This window comes from Cibotium barometz, chromosome 18 (genome assembly GCF_041138505.1).
Source record: "Cibotium barometz isolate CiBa-2024 chromosome 18, ASM4113850v1, whole genome shotgun sequence".
Classification (NCBI taxonomy): domain Eukaryota; kingdom Viridiplantae; phylum Streptophyta; class Polypodiopsida; order Cyatheales; family Cibotiaceae; genus Cibotium; species Cibotium barometz.
The window spans coordinates 59,211,065-59,226,545 of record NC_141063.1 but is presented as its reverse complement, the minus strand read 5'-3'; the positions used below and the strand labels follow the sequence as shown (position 1 = coordinate 59,226,545).

Sequence of the window (15,481 nt, the reverse complement as noted above, 5' to 3'; positions counted from 1 at the left end):
GTAGGCAATGGTGCTCAGGGAGGCACAAGCGGTGGTGCTCATAGGCAGCAGACGGCGCGGCACGTGGGGGCAGCAGGTGGGCGGAACAAGCGCTGCTAGGTGGTGGAGGCAGGTGAAATTGGCGTTGTAGTAAAACGCGGTGGTGGAGCCGGCAGTGCTACAGGGAAAACAACAGCGCAACAAGGCAGCGGCGGCGTTGCAGGGCGGCTGTACCACCAGTTGTGGCAGTGCTACAGGGCAGCTGTACCACGAGCGGTGGCGGCTCTACAAGGCAGTTGTACCACCAGTGGTGGTGTTTCAAGGAGATGGCACCAAGGCGCAACTGCGGCACAAGGCGGTGACCCGAGGGCGGCGGTGTAGTTGAAGAGGATGATGGAGATAATCCTTTTACTGTCCACAAAGTTGATCTTCAAAGAGTTGATCTCCACCGAATTGATCTATATTGTCAAAAGGGATACATGCTTCTTTTATACTTGAAGGGGGTCCCTGCTTTTTGCCATGCTTTGCTCGTCTTTTTTGTTTAAAATATTTTAATAATAATCAAATATGGCTAAAGTTCTTGATTTTGCTTTTCTAGCTTTAGGGCCTTGCTTTTTGGTTCTGGAGTTGCTTTTTGAAAAAGCGGCTTTTAGCTTTTTGATTCGGCTTAGTCTCCTCTTTCCAAAGGTGCCCTTGGCTCACGGTCAACTTAGTTTCTGCTTTTCCCTACTTTTGACCAAAACTATTGCTTTTTCCTGTGAACCCTGTTTCCATGCTTTCATCAATCTATCCATGTGTCCAGGCATAAGTTCCATTATGTGAAAAAGAGCTAGGAGGGCCAAATAGTTACATCCCTCCCTCTTATATCGCAGTTGTCCTCAATGCAGACTACAAGTGTTACAAGCACATCCATATGTTTCAAATATTTCCTAGTACTAGCCCTATCAGGTGAGCTTGTGCATTTGGTCTTTCCCCATATTTGTAGTGTTATCTGCTCATCTGGGAACATCTGTATGCCTTATCTTTGACCAATGTCTTTGTTCTTGATGGTACTTCTTTAGGGCCTGTCACATGTGTTAGATATAATAAATGCATACTTACCCTTTGCAAAAACTAGACAGAAGCTAGTCAACAAACACGTATGCATCATTTGCGTCTACTGGGTACTCCAGGTACTAGCTAGGTAGTCTGGAGCCGAGTGGACTATCACATGCCATAAATCCAAGCATTGTCCACACATCAAAAACAGCACACAAAGTCAAAGAAATTCAAACATACATCAGTATGCAATGCACAAGTAATGATCCTCCTGTTCATGGATTGTCCTGTCTGGTTTCATCGGAAACCATGCTGAGCTATATAGCTCCCGAGGGACACCGCTCCGACGATCGCTCAAGGCCATCTGGTCATTGAGACCGCTCGAGAGTTTGCTCAAGGCCATTTGGTCACTAGGATCACCCAAGAATTCACTCAAGGCCATCTAGTCACTAAGACCGCCCGAGAATTCGCTCAAGGCCATCTAGTCACTAGGACCATCTGAGAATTTGCTCAAGGCCATCTGGTCATCAAGACCGCCCGAGAGTTCATCAATAGTCATCTGGGCCATCTGGTCGCATTGACCGCTTGACTATGAAATCCAATACAGTCATGTGGGCCATCTGGTCGCAATGACCTCCCAACTATGAAGTCGAAGGTATCTAGCATCAATGCCTTTCAATGGATCATCTGGCATCGTTGCCTCCCATATAGAAATCTTGTTCTGGCATCGTTGCCGTCCTATGGGTCATCCGGCATCGTTTTATCCCATATACAAATCTCTCTCCTTGGGCTATCGGGCATCGTTGCCATCCAAACTAGAGGATGTCCAAATAATCATTATATAACTAGAATAATGATCAATTCGAGTCCAATATATATGCAATGAAGAGGGCTAGAGGCACCTCCCTCCCTCTTGAATCTGTCTTGATCGCAAGACGTCCATATCTGTACTTCAAATACATTTGGACCAACCACTTCCTCATAAGCTCGAAGTATATCTAGATAGTTCTTGAAGTACTTCTGTGGCATCCATTTTGCATCCCGTAGCGAGTAATTCTCACAGAATGAAACTCAATCTGTTTTGGCTGTTCCACCCCAAGTGGATCCTCCAAAACAGGCTCCTCGGAGGGTAACCTGTACATGGTTTCAATAAACTGTCAAGGGAGGCATTATGTATCCTCATATGCTCTTGGAAAGTCCAACCGATAACAAACATGGTAGATCTTCTTGGTTTCCTGAAGAGGTCCATATACCATCTTTCTTCGACTTTGGCAATCCAAAGATAAAATCCATAACAATAATCTCCCATAGAACATTCAATGGGTGCAATAATCTTGCTAGCTCTTGTGGATCAAAACTTGACCATCTGACAAAGCCAAATATTCTTTGTAGGCATATGCTCACTTATGGTAGTGCTATGTGTGAACAGGGCTTAACCAAGGGCACTTTTTCCCATGTGGTTTTTCCCCTTGGACATCAAGTGTGAAAGGACACTCTAACATATAATATTTTGTACTTCTATATTATATGGATGTGGCACACATGCAAGAGTTGACTTGCATTTTGTGGATACCACACTTTTGGCTCTCTCTCTCTCTCTCTCTCTCTCTCTCTCATTTCTGTGTGTGAGCTTCTCTACCCTGCACCTAACCCTAATGTGCAGGTTTGTGTGTGTGAGTGTGTGAGTCCAACACCCAACATTTGGTATCAGAGCTGGGAGCTGGCCCAGGAGTGGTGGCTGTGCAGAAACTGCGGAAAAAACTGCAAAATTCCGTCGACGCTGTGTTTTTCCGTCGACTGCGAATTTCCGTCGCCGTCCGTCAGAGGTTTCCGTCGACGCTCCTCCCTCCAGCCACCACAATCGGGCGGCACTAGTGGGGAGCCCACCACCTCCGCCCAGCTCGCGGGCGGTTCTGCCGACTCCAGCCGGCGCCTGCTCCTGCCGCCGCCCAGTCCCCCCTCCGCTCCGTCACAGAACCCGCCGGTCGGCCGCTTCCGTCCACGGCTCTCCGTTCCGTTCCAGCCGCCTGCTCCGTCGACGTTCCGTTCCATTCAGGTCGACTCGCCGACTCGCTCGCCCGACACCACCGTGCCCAGCAGCGCCCAGCACCCGTTCGGTTTCCGTCGAAGCCGCTGTCCGTCCGTCGGCGACTGCAGGCTGGCCGTCCCAACGCCCGTTCGCGCCTGCCGTCACCGTCTCCCGTTCGTGCTGACGTTCCGTCCCGTTCGGCCTCCGTCGCCGTCGACTCGCCCAGCGCTACGAACCCGTCAGTTCTGTCCGTTCCGCTGCCGCAGGGTCTCCAGCGCCGCCTCGCCTGCGCCTGGCTTGGCAGTTGCGTGCGCATCTTCCACACCTGCTGCCTCTACTGGTCCGCCATTGCAAGCGACTCCAGCTCTCCTGCACCTGACTCCAGCGCTCAGCAGTGCGCTTCTTGCCCGCACAACACCTGCACACCTCCCACTCGCTTGACTACTTAACATTCCGCCTGCACGACTCAACATTCTGCCTGCTCGCCACCTGCAACGACTACGACTTCCTCCATCGCCAGGTTCTTTTTCAAGTTGTCTGCTCCAAGCCTGCTGCCCTTGCCTGGAGGTATTTTTTCTGTACAAATTTCTAGGTCAAATACAAAATCTGCAGCCATTGCAGTGCAGGTCATATGCCGATTTTGCAGACAATGAAATTGCAGATGAAATTTGGGGGTTTTTGGAATTGAGGTCAAAATCAGCAAATTGAACCTCTCTTATTTGTAAAAATTTGGGGGTTTTTCAAAATTGAGGTCAAAATTGGCAAATTGGAGCTCTTACATTTGCAGAAATTTGGGGTTTTTGAGGAAATTGGCAAATTAAATGCACATTGAAGCGATTGGAGTGCATAAAAATTGGGGATTTTCTGATTGGAGCATGTAATTGGGCATTACAGCTGCGATTTGTCGCGTATGTATACACATTGAGTGTAATTGGACAATTTGGTGCAGGTTCACACTTGCTTTGATTTGCAGGCATACATTTGCACAGGACATTTGGTTGCCTGGCAGTGCACATTGGTGCTTGGTTTGCTTGCAGATATATTTTGTTGACATGGCACAAAATGCTACGGATGTATTTGGTGTGCTCACCCAGGAGGACAAGCTGGATGGATCTAACTACTCCCTCTGGAGTTTTATGATCCGTAATTTGCTGGTAGCCAAAGGGCTTTGGGGCATCATGTGTGGTGATGACACACGCCCACATACCATTCAGCCAGCCACGCCTCAAAGGGGAGGTGCTCAAAGAGCTCCTGATGTAGATCCTGCTCCCACACAAGAGCAGAAGAGATGGGACTCTAGAGATGCACAGGCCATGTCATTGATAGCCCTTTCAGTGAAAAGGACTATTATTCCGCACATTCGTTCGTGCAAGACATCGAAGCTTGCATGGGACACATTGGAAGCAATGTATCAGGTACGCAACGAGGCAAGAGTTGCCTACTTGAAGAGGCAATTGGATCTTCTTTCTATGGATGAGGGTGACTCTATGGCAGATCATCTCACCAAAGTGAAAGATTTGCAGGAACAATTGCTCAACATTGATGAGGTTATCCCAGACAGACAGATGGTCACCAACACTCTTCATTCTTTACCGCCTTCCTACTTGGGTTTTCACACCTCTCTCAACCTCTCAATGAGAGGAGGTGGTGATCCCGTCACTTTTGAAGAGCTCGTGGGTTTACTCTTGCAGGAAGAGCAAACAAGAGCAAACATATCGAGCAACCGTGGTGGAGAAAAGGCATTTACAGCCAAGGATAAGGGTAAAGCAAAGAGCTTTAAGCATGGGGGACAACAGTCTAGCAAGGCTGGTCATGGACAGCCCTCTTCTAGTGGTGAAAAGTCTGACAAAGGGGATGCAAACAAGCCCAAAAAGAAGGGCAAATGTCACTACTGCCATAAGCCTGGACACTACATCAGTGAATGTAGGAAAAGGATTGCAAAAGAGAAAAAGAAAGAAGCAGGCAATGCAGTAGCAGACTCTTCGGATGACAAAGCAAAGCAATCAGCTAATGTAATCCAGGAAGAGTACACTTTTTTGGTCACATGCACTAGTGACACACCAGGTGCTTCAGACACTGATATGTCTTGCATTGCATCTGACAGACAGAATGCATCATGGTATTTTGATAGTGGTGCTTCGAGCCACATCACTTCATGCAAAGATGTATTTCAGCACTTGGTTTATGCTTCAAATGGCCGCACTGTATCATGTGCAGATCATACCACATATCCAGTAAAGGGAATTGGAAATGTCATACTTATTGCAGCCAATGGTGCCAATATATGTATGAAAAATGTATTGTATGTTCCAGGAATAAAGAAAAATCTGCTCTCCGTCTCAGCCATAAACGACCAAGGTTTAAAGGTTGAATTTGAAGATGGGAAGTGTTTGGTAAAAGACCCATCAAAGGGTTATGAAATAGTCACTTCTGGAACACGATACAAAGGCTTGTATAAGCTGGACAGCTATGACAAGCGCACTTATGATGCAAATACAGTGGCTGCCCACACTCCTGCTATGCATGATGCAGAGCTATGCATGCTCGTTTTGGGGATGTAAATTTTCAGAGTTTGATGCTTTTGCAGAAGCATCATATGGTTGATAATATGCCGCCTCTTGAGTCTCCGCCAAGACATGTATGTGAGGGGTGTATTTTGGGAAAGATGCAACGAAAACCATTCCCCAAAGATGGAGCTGTTAGAGCTGAAAATAAATTACAGCTCATACATAGTGATGTATGTGGTCCAATGCGGACACCATCCATAGGGGGGCATCTTTACTTTGTCACATTCATTGATGACTACTCCAGGTTTGCTTGGGCTTACCCTTTGAAAGCAAAAGAAGATGTGTTTACATGCTTTCGACACTTTGTAGCAATGGCTGAAAATATGTGTGCATGTAAAGTCCAAACACTTCGCTCAGATAGAGGTGGAGAATACATGTCAAATGCATTCAAGGATTATATGCTTCAAAAGGGCATCAAACACCAATGTACTGTGCCTTATACACCGCAGCAGAATGGTGTAGCTGAGAGGAAAAATAGATCTCTCATGGAAATGGCAAGATGCATGGTGAAAGCACAAAAGTTGCCTCACAAATTTTGGATGGAAGCTATAATGTGTGCAACTCATGTGTTGAACAGGTGTCCAACAAAAGCTTTGAAAACCATAACACCATTTGAGGCTTGGTATAGCCGAAAGCCAACAGTGGATTATATGCGTACATTTGGGTGTTTGGCATATGCACATGTGCCAGAACAACTCCGAACAAAGCTTGATGACAAAGCAATTAAATGCATTTTTGTGGGCTATAGCAATGAAAGCAAAGGATACCGTCTTTATAATCCAACTACACGAAGGATTTTTGTGAGTAGAGATGTGGTATTTGCTGAAAATTCAGAACAGCCCATGGTCAGCTTGTATAAAAGCAATGATACAGGCATACAGGACATGTTTGATGGACTTTTACCCATTGCAATTAGGGGGGATTCAGATCAGCCAGCCCCTACACAAGAAAATCCACATGTAGAACATGTGGACCAGCCAGCCATTCAGCCCCCTTCTGTGCAAGAAGTGGAAGATCTTGTCAGGGAAGAGCAAACAGCCATAGACACAGCCAAGTCAGTGCCAAGATGGTTGCTGAAAACTTTGCAAGAAAGCAAACTTGCAGCTCCACTCACAGGTAGAACAAGGGCTAGTTCCAGCCATGCTTTGAATGTATATCGTGGGGAGTCTGCATTCGCAATGGGTGGTCTCTTTGATTCAGAAGAGCCTTCTTCTTATGAAGAAGCACATGAGAATGAGCATTGGTTGCAAGCTATGCAAGCTGAAATTTCTTCTATCATGAAGAATAATACATGGGATCTTGTGGAATTGCCTAAAGGCAAGCATGTAATTGGAACAAAGTGGGTGTACAAAGTCAAAAGAAAGTCTGATGGTACTATTGACAGGTACAAAGCAAGACTTGTGGCTAAAGGCTACTCCCAGAAAAAGGGAATAGATTATGAAGAGACTTTTGCTCCTACTTCGAGAATGACCACAATAAGATCTGTGATTGCATTGGCTGCCCATAAAGGATGGAAAGTGCATCAATTGGATATCAAAACTGCATTCTTAAATGGGGATTTACAGGAGGAAGTATATGTAAATCAGCCCATTGGTTTTGTAGTTCCTGGTGAGGAACATAAAGTATGCAGGTTGCACAAAGCATTGTATGGGTTAAAACAAGCTCCAAGAGCTTGGTATGATAAGATACATGCTCATCTAACCAGCCAAGGTTTTGAGAATAGTTCAGCTGAAAGCACATTGTATGTGAAGAAAACCGATGCCGATATTCTCATAGTCATCTTGTATGTAGATGACATGCTCATTACAGGTACAAGCAAAGCACAAATTTCAGATTTCAAAGCTGATTTGAAAGCTGAATTTGATATGTCAGATTTGGGGCCTTTACACTACTATCTCGGCATACAGTTTATGCATACAGATGATGGCATTGTTATGCAGCAAACTAAGTACATAAAAAGTTTGCTAAAAAGGTTTCACATGGATGAATGTAAGCCCATTTCTACTCCGGTAGAACCAGGTGTACGGCTTACTATGCATGATATTGGAGAGCCTTTTGAGGCTGGCCTTTATAGCCAAGCAGTGGGATGCCTCATTTACTTGTGTAACACGAGGCCAGACATATCTTTTGGGGTGTCTTTGTTGAGCAAATTCATGCACAGCCCAGGCACAAAGCATTGGCAAGCAGTCAAACGCATTTTTTGATATCTTAAGGGTACCCTGGATCTTGGTTTGTACTATTCCAGGGGGGGCAGCTTGCAGCTTTATGCATACAGTGATTCAGATTGGGCCGGTGATTACGATACCAGGCAATCCACCAGTGGGAATTGTTTTTTTCTTGGCAGCTCATGCATATATTGGTTGAGTAAAAAGCAACCCACTGTTGCTACATCTACTTGTGAGGCTGAGTACAGGGCAGTCTTTACAGCTACAGTAGATTGTGTATGGTTGAGGAGACTATTGGCTGATCTTCGTGAATGTCAGCAGACACCCAACACCATTCTCACTGATAGCCAGAGTGCTATGGCCGTGGCACGAAATCCAGTATTTCATGCACGTGCCAAGCACATATAGTAGCTTTCCAAAGCTTGAGTTGTAGTCAGTATGCCTCTTTGCCCTATGTATGGTGGAGCATGGCTTTTCTTTGTTCACTTTTGGCCTCAAATCCTTTGTTTCACATAAACTGGTTTACTTCATAAAAGAATCTTTCTTGATGGCAAGAAAAGTTAGAACATTTCTATTCTAAAATTTGTTCTGGTACAATCCTAGAAATCCTCATCTAAGACTTTCATAGACCACCACATGGCCCTCATGGTACAAGACTGCTCCAATGCAATCTCCTCTTGACAAACGTCTTGGCGGAATGAACAATCTGATGATCTTTCGATCTGTCAATTTGCAGCTGTATGTCCCTTGTTTTCACATTGGAAACACTTCCATTTGTTGGCGTATTCCTCACGTTGTTTGAGGGATAATCTTCTTTGAAAGATTGGAGGTTTGTCCTCACTCCGCTCCTTCTCTTGAGACTCCGCTCTTGATGGGGATCGGACTTTAAACTTCTTTCTTTGAGGTGGATCCCGATTGTCGTTCTTTGTCTTGTCGTCCATCAAAGGCATGTACACGACCTTGGCTTGTAAAGCCTTGTCTTGGGCTTCTTCTAGCGTTTTCAGTCTATCCATGTACACTGCTTGCATAAGCTTAGGTTGCAATCCATTCGCATTTCAATTAGTGGTGGAATGGGAGTATATGAAGTAAACTTTAAAGAAAATGCTGAAAAATTGTCAAGGTAAGATGCCACATTCTCACCTACTTTCTGCTTTACCTCATCCCACTCCTCCTGCACATTTGCTTCAAAATTTGCGGGTAGAAACTTCCTGTTGAACATAGCTTGGTCCACGTCTTCGGCTTGGTCCCTTCTTGTACTACTTTTAGCCATGAGTTCAAGGCGGGTGCATGCGAACCATGCAAAGTTTTGCCTTTTCGGAGTAGTCATCTCCTCCAAAAGCGGCATCAAAATGTGTTAAACAAAGGATATTGCTTTTTGTGTATCCCGATTTCCATTTAAGCATCAAACTTGACGCTCTTCTCTCCCGGTTTGAAGTCCATCTTGCGGATTGTTGAAGGCTCCTTTGCCTTCCCTTCCTTTACCTATCCCGAAGAAGTTGCATTTGAGAGAGTGGGCCTAGGGATAGCCTCCCTGTTTCCTCCCCGAGAAATAGATCGAGTAGAACTGGATCCTTCTGCAATGGTTTTTCCTCCATGAGAAATAGACCGAGTAGCACTGGATCCTTCTGCAATGGTGACTCCTTTCGCCTGAAGATAGGCTTTAGCAACTTCAACTCCTTCATCTTCGGTGCCTCGATCCTTGATGAAATCTTCAAACATTGGAGCCCTTCTTTGGTCATGTTCCTTCTTGGCTCTCCAAGCAAGGAATTCTTCATCTTAGAGAATCTGTCTAAACTGCTAAAAATCTTGGTACTTTGCCAATGTCATGGCTGCTGTCTCATGAGAAAGACTGTCGGCCTTGGTTTCCATCTTGAAGTCCTAGATTGGCCTCATAGTTGTTCCCTTCATTAGGCTCTTGGTCTCCCTTTGCTCTCGACATGGCTCTAACACCCCAAGAAAGTTTCTCGTGCTCTGATACCAATGTAAGTCTAGTGGGGTGTGCCGTGATAAAGAAAGAAAAGAAAGAAAGAAAGTTGTACTAACGTCTACTAGAGGCCGAACTCGACCTATGAGACAAATCAATGTACAACTGTCAATGTCTTCTGGATGTCCAGAAAAAAAAAGGACAAAATGAACATGAAATAAACTATGAAAGTACTGAGCTAGTGGGGGGGTGTGATGGATGGAGCACTACTGCTAGAGGCTCAGTATGCAACCTATATGCGTAGGGTATACAAGAATGCAATGCAGATCTGTCTAGCTCCAACCAATACCATAATGGGGGTGTAATATGTGATACATAGCCGATGGCGAGGCAAAAATACCTCAGAGCATGATCTCTGGGTGTGAGTGTAAGTGAGCTAGCCGCTCGTGGATATGGTGCTAATGTCGAGCCTGTATCTTTGTGATCTCCCTCTGATGTAGTCTGGGAGTCTGGTAGCCTGGTGCTCTCGGTCTACGTCTGGCTCGGAGGTCCGCAGCGTGCTGAAGTGTAACCCCTCCTATGTCAGGGTAGGCACTGGGATAGATCTCTGGAAGAAATCAGTGAGCTGGAGTTGTCGCCCACCTCTCCCTGTGGTATGAGTCCGTATGAGTGTCTCTCTGTGGCGCTGTGTCTCTAGCTAGAATTGGCCAAATCTGCACTGGTCTGCGGACTCCATGATCTGGCGGAGTGAGGGATGTCCACTGAAGATGGTGGTGTATCTCTCTCTAATGACACTATATGCTCTGCATCTGCATACATAATGTTCCTCACTCTCAACCTCCTCCTGGCATAGTCTGCATATCCTCTTGGCTCTGGGGATCCGTACTGCCCTACTTGCCTCAATCTCAAGCTGGTGTGATGACACTCAGAGGAGCTGGGCAATCGCCACTCGGGCATTGTGAGGCATGTACACATCCACGTATCCAGGTCTCTGTATGAATCCATCCGCTGAGATATGCATAAACTGATCTCTGTAGTATAGCATCTTCGGCAATAGAGGCTGACTGGGTGTAATCCAAGTCACTTGAGTGTATCGTTGCCATAAATCCTCCCGAAGGACTCTGTTTCTCTCACTGTGAGAGAGCTGGATGTGTGGTGCATGTATATCATACTGGAAAGGTGGCAGATGATCTATGTCGAGACCATGCTGAGTGAGCTACTGTATCATCTGTGAATACCATGATCTCCTATCTCCACTCTCTGCGAGCTGCCTGGATGCCTCAAAAGCATGTGAGAGTCGATCTGATGGCATATCTCTGATCCTCTGTATGAAGTAGATCGTTTGGAAGAGGGCCTCTACTAGCATAGGAGGTACTAGCATAGGAGGTGCAGCAAACTCTGTCCGGACAATGTCATGTGGGAGGGAGGGTTTGCTGCAGATCATCCGTGAGAGCATGAGAATCTGAGACCTCTCTATCTGAGACCATGTGGAGGTGGCGAGCCTAGGTGCCCATACTGCTACAGCATACATCAAAGCAGGGGAGACTAGTGTGTCAAACAACCACCCCTTCATGCGGGGCTCATAGAAGTGTGCCTGGTGACACAGTCTCTCTAGCATGGCCAGAGCTGCATACCCTCGTGTGAGTCTATCGCTGGCTGCCTATGCCATAGTAAATCTTCCTGGCGGAGTCGTAAATGTAATCCCCAGGTTCACATATGAATCTACCACCTCTACCTGTCCTCTTGCTAGTGTGAAGATGGCCTGTCGTCGAACCGGCCCTGAGGTGTGGAAAATCATGGCCTTGGTTTTCCCAAGGTTCACTGTAAGCCCCCTCTGTGTGCAGAAGTCGTCGGGTGCATGGAGATGGTGCTGTAGTCCCATCTGCGACTCAGAGACCATTAATATCATCTGCATATAGCATAGTGTGGACTGTGGTACCTGTCATGACCCTGTGAAAATGGAGGGGGTATGTCATGACCCTGTGAAAATTGAACAGCACAAGTGTGGGCATGGTGGTTGCTGAGCAAAATATGAGTCAGGTATAGGAGCTGTTGAATAAAGGGTTGATACAGCCTAGCTCATCACCCTTTTGCTCACTTGTACTCTTAGTGCAAAAGAAGGATGGTTCTTGGCGCATGTGTATTGATTACAGGGCGCTGAACAAGAATACCATCAAGAATCGATTCCCCATTCCGAGGATCGATGACATTTTGGACCGCTTACAGGGCTCCGTAGTTTTTAGTTGGATTGACTTGAAAAGTGGGTATCATCAGATACGTATTAGACCCGAGGATGTGCATAAGAAAGCATTTCGAACCACGTTTGGGTTGTATGAGTTCTTGGTTATGCCCTTTGGTTTGACAAATGCACCTGCCACATTTAATAGAATGATGGACATGATTTTCCGGCCTCATAGAGCGTTTGTGGGCACATTCTTTGATGATATGATTGTGCATTCACACACTGAGGAGGAGCATAGAAGGCATTTGGCCATTGTGTTTGCAGAACTCAGGAACCATAGGCTGGTTATTAATGGCAAGAAGAGTGAGTTTTTCTTGCAAGAGATACATTTCTTGGGGCATATTGTGTCTAAGCATGGAGTCCGTATGGATCCATCGAAGGTGGAAGCAATTCTTAATTGGCCAGATTTGAGGACCGTGCATAATGTATGCAGCTTTTTGGGATTGTGTTTCTATTACAGGCGGTACATACGGTATTTTGTTGAAATTGCTTCGCCCCTTCATGCCTTGACAAAGAAGGCAACTCCGTTTAGATGGGCTCATCAGGAAATTACAGCCTTTAAAAAACTTAAAGAAAAGCTTACTTCGGATCCAGTATTGGTGTTACCGGACCTCCGAAAGGCTTTTGTTGTCCAGTGTGATGCATGTGGAAGTAGCATTGGGACAGTTCTCATGCAGGAAGGACATGTGATAGCCTATGAGAGTAGAATATTGCAAGATGCCGAGAAGCATTTACAGGTTTATGAGAAAGAGATGCTGGCTGTAATTCATGCTCTTTCTACATGGAAACACTATTTGCTTGGGGCTGATTTTACTGTGCAGACAGATCATCAGACCTTGCGTTACTTCCTCACGCAAACTAAGCTTTCAGAGAAGCATATGCGATGGGCAAACTTTTTGTCTATGTTTCACTTTCAGATTGTGCATGTGGAAGGCAAAAAGAATGTTGTGGCAGATGCTTTGTCACGCAAGCCACAGGTATCAGCAGTTTCACTTGCTTATCATCATGAGCTTGATGAAATGAAAGAGCAGTATGCCCATGATGAGGACTTTGGTTGTATGATCAGATATCTGAGTGTCAGCGGCATGAGCACTATACTCTCAGAGATGGGTTTTTGTTGATGCATGGTAGAGTGTGTGTTACCAGGCAATTGCGCCTCAAGGTTATGATTTAAAGTCATGCTCCACTGTATGCAGGTCATAGAGGTATTGACGCCACGGTAAAAGCAGTGGAGACTTTCTTTTATTGGCCAACCTTGAGAAGAGATGTTGATGCCTTTGTTAGGCAATGCATCGTATGTCAGAAGGTAAAGTTTGACCGTCAAAAGACACCAGGGTTACTACAGCCTTTACCTATTCCCGATAGACCATGGGAGAGCATTGCCATGGATTTTATATTTGATCTGCCACGGACACAAACGGGCAATGATGGCATTTGGACTATCATATGCAGGTTCAGTAAGTAGGCTCATTTCATTCCCGTGCGTAAGACGATCAAAGTGGATCATATGGTGAAGTTATTCATGGCGAACATCTTCAAGTATCATGGCTTGCCTACGTCTATCATTAGTGACCGTGATCCACGGATGACGAGTTTATTCTGGAGAGGGTTGTTTGACAACATGGGTACAACTCTCAAGTTTTCATTTTCATTTCATCCACAAACAGATGGTCAATCGGAAGAGGCTAACTCTACAGTGTTAGATCTTCTTAAGTGTTGTGTGTCAGAGCACAAGCAACAATGGGAAAAGTATCTTCCTTTGGTGGAGTTTGCATATAACAACACTGTCCATACCTCGACGGGCAAGGCGCCTTTTGAGATTGTGGAAGGAGGGAAGAAGGTACCACCTATTTTGCATACAAAGGATAAGATCTTTGAGGCTGATCAGTATGTGGAAAACATGGATGAAGCTTATCAGAGAGTTAAGTTGGCACTCCAGAAAACTCAGCACAAGCAAAAGAAAGCAGCAGACCGTCACAGACGTGCTTTAGAGTTTGCATTGGGTGACTGGGTTCTTTTGCGATTTGAAAAGGCTAGGCTCAAGAAGATGAAGGGTAAAGAGCGCTTATTCCCTAAGTTGAGCATGCGCTATTATGGGCCTTTTCAGGTCTTGGAAAAGATTGGTGAGGTGGCCTATCGCTTGAAGCTACCAGATCACTGGAGGATTCACAATGCTTTTCACGTGAGTCTACTTAGACCTTTCCGTGGGGATGTGCCTGAGGATGTATCAGATGAGGCTCAGCCGGAAGTTGAGGAACTTGATGAGGTTCTTATTCCAGAGCAAATACTGGCACATAAGGAAAGAAAGGTACGAGGTAAAGTTTCCCGTCGCTATCTTGTGAAGTTCAAGAATTATTCACCGATGGATGCGAAGTGGATGGAGGAAGGTGACTTAACAGATTCACCTCAGGTTTTGCAGCTTTATCTCGATGCCTTTGAGTTGGAGCCGACTCTTGTTATGGCTCATTCAGGTTCAGCAGAGCATGGGTCTGGAGCATTGCCTGATGCTCAAGAGGGGGGTAGCACATCCACTCCCTTGATACAGACAGGCTCAGATGACATCTAGAGGTCGCTTGGTGCAGTTTTTGTCTCACCCGAAGGTACTGATGGCTGAGAGTACATCTGTTTATGGGACTTCTATGATATATGTGTACTAGTCACATTGGATATTGTGGTTGTGTATGGTTCACTGTGGTATACAACTTGGACTACTACTACACCATTGGTTTGCAATGAATGATGTTACATGTGCATGGCTTAGAGAGATTGGGACGTTGATCTTGCCATATTGTATATTCCACTTTGGATATTTTGCTGTATCACCAAATTGCAATCGAGGACGCTTGCCATTTTTCAAGAGGGGGGTGTGTCATGACCCTGTGAAAATGGAGGGGGTATGTCATGACCCTGTGAAAATGGAACAGCACAAGTGTGGGCATGGTGGTTGCTGAGCAAAATAAATATTAAATGATTCATATTTGGGGTGCCCGGACAAAGAGAATGATGTGTGGACATCTTCAGGTGTGAAGGGGGACCAGAACATTAATGAATTTTAATGTTCTAAGCATGGGTGGCCCCTAGGCCTAAGTGGCCCCTAGGAAACTTTAATAAACATTAAAGTAAGGGGCCTAGATATTTTTGGAGGGAGGAAACTCCACTTTTGATACACGCCTCCCTCACCTCTCTCTCTAGCTAGCTAGGTTGCATATCATGATTGTATACTCCATGCATGTAGCTTTGCATTCTCCTAGTAGTAGAGCTCCATCCCCTGCACACCCAGATTCAGCTTTTTTTTGTTCAGTACTTTTTCATTTTGTTGGGATGACAGAGGATACCCCATACAGGTACTCCGATTTGTCTCATAGGCCAAGTTCGGTCTTTTGGAAGACGTTAATAAAATCTTTCTTTCTTTCTTTCTTTCTTTCTCTCTCTTGCTTTTGGGATTACGTGCAAGCTTCATGCGTTGAGGAGAAGAAGGTCGACTGGTTGCTGCTGGTTTTTGACTGCATACAGAAGTGCCCGTACAGTACTGGCCGT

At 45.6% G+C, this 15,481-nt stretch overlaps 1 protein-coding gene and 1 pseudogene across 4 annotated transcripts in view; one reads left to right on the top strand and one right to left on the bottom strand.

Moving 5' to 3' along the window:
- The window catches only part of EDD1 (glycine-tRNA ligase), a 199,000-nt gene that overhangs the window by 168,719 nt on the left and 14,800 nt on the right, over positions 1-15,481 (top strand). The gene's annotated exons all lie outside the window — the stretch shown is intronic.
- LOC147629540 (uncharacterized) lies at positions 9,850-11,500 on the bottom strand (annotated as a pseudogene).